Source organism: Epinephelus moara, chromosome 8, assembly GCF_006386435.1.
Source record: "Epinephelus moara isolate mb chromosome 8, YSFRI_EMoa_1.0, whole genome shotgun sequence".
Taxonomy (NCBI): Eukaryota; Metazoa; Chordata; class Actinopteri; order Perciformes; family Serranidae; genus Epinephelus; species Epinephelus moara.
Genome location: NC_065513.1, coordinates 45,190,179 through 45,193,883, shown reverse-complemented (window position 1 = coordinate 45,193,883; position 3,705 = coordinate 45,190,179). Strand labels below are relative to the sequence as shown.

The window sequence follows — 3,705 nt, the reverse complement described above, 5'->3', positions numbered from 1 at the left end:
AGTGGCTAACAGAGCAGCATCACGCAGCACAGCAACAACAAAAATAGCACACACATGCAGCAGAACGGACAATGCAACATCAGCAAAAACAAAACAAGCAATGCAACAAACAACAACAAACATACAAACAGACAACAACAAATAGCAAGACAGACTGGCAGAGCAGCAGATTACTTCAAATGGTAATCAGATTACTGATTCTGCTAATCTGAATACTCCTGAAGGTAATCAGATTACTGATTCTGCTAATCTGAATACTCCTGAAGGTAATCAGATTACTGCAAAAGGGTAATCGGATTACACCTGAAGGTAATCAGATCACACCTGAAGGTAATCAGATTACTTCTGAGCATGTTCTGTGCTGATGAACGAAACAAACATCGTGTTTGAACTTTTATTTTAAATACAATCTTTAAACTTTATTTAAATGAACAAAATTAAAATTCAGTTCAATCTTCTTCGATTATTGATTTATTTTATTATTGAAACGTGAAAATGTGTTGTCAGTCGTTCTTTTCTCTGATTCGATGTCTGCTGCAGTGGTGCAGGAGGCACCAGACGCCCCCCCAGCAGACGACGGCAGCAGTCGTCATGGTGACCAGCAGGGCGGCGAAGGTGTCCACGCTGTGATACTGGAACCAGTTCAGGTCATGTGACGCCAACCGCAGGTGTCGCGCTCCGCCGTGTCGCATCACAAACTCCACCCAGAAGACAGCAGTGCTCAACGGCGCCACCGCGCGGTCGTGGTGCAGCACTGACAGATGCTGCATGCTGGACCTGTAGCTGAGCATCATGGGGGTAAAAACTGGTCACACTGGTGTTTTATTAATAAATGTTAATATGCTTTTATCTTGAAGGAGCTGATTCAGCAGGAAGTCAGGGCTCTTATTTTGAAAAGAAATGTCAGGAAATAATCATGAACTCAAACTTCCTGTGACGTCATCCTCACCTCGGCTCATTGATGACAGCATGCAGCGCCTCTGTCAGCTTGTCAGATGGTTGAAGTCCAGGACGATGGCAGCGCCGCGGCGGCTGAAATGGGCGAGATTATTGGGCTGATCTGCGAACAGTGGGACTCCAACCAGCAGCACGGTGTGATACACAGCTTCATACAGACCATTGGTGCCGCCGTGTGTCACGAACGCTCTCGTCTTCGGGTGACCTGAGAGGGAAGCGTGTAAACATGTGTTCAGATCATTCCAACCTGACAGCGCCCGTCTGTGTATCATACCACCGCGACAGGTGACGTCTGGCGTTGGAGTTTGAGGCAGAAATCTGACAAAGCGGCGAATTTTAGGAAGTCGGAATGAGAACGGGCTGCTGTGTGTGTGTGTGTGTGTGTGTGTGTGTGTGTGTGTGTGTGTGTGCACCCAGCAGGTCGTTCTGAGGGATCCAATCAAACAGCTCAGTGTTTGCTGACAGTGTCTTCGGAGTTTCTCCTCTGAACCTCCAGATGACCTGAAAATAAAACAAGTGTCATCATGATGCCACCATGATGCTGTCATGATGCTGCCAAGATGCCACCAGTAAGAACCAGTCCTGACATCACAGGTCTTGGTTCAGTTCGAGTATAATGTGCTGCAGTAAAGTATCTGAAGTATTCAGTTACTTTCCCCCGCCGATTGATCAGCCCATCAGATGCTCAGTTTTCCTGACAACCCTGAACCCATATTTCTCTCTCTGTGTGTGGGCGGAGCTTCTGACCTTCTGTGGAATTCGTCCCAAGGCAGCAGCGATGACATCAGCACGCTCTGTCGTCAGGTTGGTTACCATGGAGCCGAAGGAAACCACCACCACACCGGCATCACCCCAACTCTGCACAAACGCCTCCAGGTCCTGGAAGACGTGACATCATCATTACATCATCCTCACTATCTTCATCATTGCTATCGCCACCATACATGTCTGAAGATGTGTAGAATTTCAAAATAAAACTTCCTGTCAGTTCATGCCTCTGGCAGCTGATTGGCTGGTTTACAGTGCAGACCGCCCACGTGTTTGAAGTTGGGCAGGGTCGGTCGTGGCGTCTCCAGGTCCCAGAAGGTCCTGATGAGCCAAATGTCGGCATTCCCCAGAGTCCTGCAGATGCTGCTGGGACTTCCTGTCCACACAGGAAACAGCACATCAGGCTTTTATTCTGAAAGGACAGGTTTTATTTTCTCAGGATTTTTAATTATCATTTTTTATTTTGATGTTTTTGTTTGTTCATTTTCACATTTTGACTTTAAGATCACAGGAAGTGGACACTCAGTGTCACAGGAAGTGACCACTCGGTCTCACAGAAAGTGCACACACACTTGTTCCTCCTGGGCCTCCATACCAGACGAGTAACTGAGACGAGTAACTGAGGAGATCAATACAACTGATTGATTGAGTATTGAAGAATGGAACTCTAACCTTTGACTTCGCTGTAGTAGTTATCAATCAGTCCCATGAACAGCTTGGACACTGCTGACACCATCATGTATGTCATGGTGTTGATCAGTCTCTCCCCAAATGTCATGCGGTCGCTGTATGGTAGCGGAGCCACCGGGACGTAGGAGGGCGGCGCCGGCGCGTGGCCGCAATGCCGCTCCAGGATGCTGCTGAACGAGAAGCGCAGCGAGATGATGAGCGGCAGGCTGAGCACATCGGCCACCAGGTCGCCACACATCACCATCGGGTCCAGCAGGACGGCGTCAAACCCGGCAGTCCTCAGAGTCGCCATCAGCTGCTCGCTCTTCAACATAGAGTCACACTGCTGCTTCCCGAAGACGAGCGACCGGCGCATGAAATCAACGACCTTCAGAAAGTTCTGCAGCGAAGACGAGACATGAGACTCGTACGTGAAGAAGTGGATGAAGTCCTTTGTGAGGCCGTGAAACTCGGCTCTGCTGAACGGGACCTGGAGAAAAAAACAACCAACCAACCATCTGCTGAGTCGTAATCAAAACATTTGAAACAGAAAACATTGAAACATGTCGGACGTGAGAACTTCCTGTCACAGATGTTCAGTTGTTTCTGTGTTTCTGACGTCTGACATCAGAACTGACGTCTCTCTGGTTCGTCTTCATGTGTCACACGGGCCCCAGTAAAGCGTTCAGGGGTTACCTGCCAACAACTGACCGCACAGCTCGGTGACATCACATCTCGAGACAACTTATTTTTTGTCTCAGTAGGAAGTCAAGAAGAGAAACTGAACGTGGCTGTCGGTAAAAATCACATCATGTGACGTCTGAGCTGGACGTTACCTTGTAAACCAGGAAGTTGAACTTGGCTGCATCGCGGCGGTTGTTGTAGTCGACTGATGGCGAGGCGTCTGAAACTAAAATGGTGACAGAGTGGTTCCTCCTCACTAGCTCCTCCATGATGCTCCGCATGTTCAACCAATGGCTGTACTCGCCTGGGAACACCAGAACATGGCCGCCATCAGCTGGAGCGTTGGGATGGAGGAGGAAGAGGAGAACGAGAGGAAGAAGAAGCGGAGGAACAGGAGGAGCAGGAGGAGAAGGAGAGCCCTTCATCGTGACTACTCGTCTATGTGTTCTGTGTGAAATCTGCAAACAAGCTGAAGCTCCAAAGTCCAGACTGATCAGAGGTCGCTCACAGAAAAGAGCCGAGTGCTGTCAGATCACCTCATGACATCACGTCTCCAGCCACGCCTCATGTTTTCACCTTTTCATCTTGTTTTCAAACCGACGGCCGCTCTGAGTGAGGTCAACGTGT

General features: G+C 48.9%; 1 pseudogene; it reads right to left on the bottom strand.

The window, feature by feature from the left end:
- Positions 1 to 380: 380 nt before the first annotated feature.
- On the bottom strand, positions 381 to 3,705 carry LOC126394660 (UDP-glucuronosyltransferase 2A2-like; annotated as a pseudogene).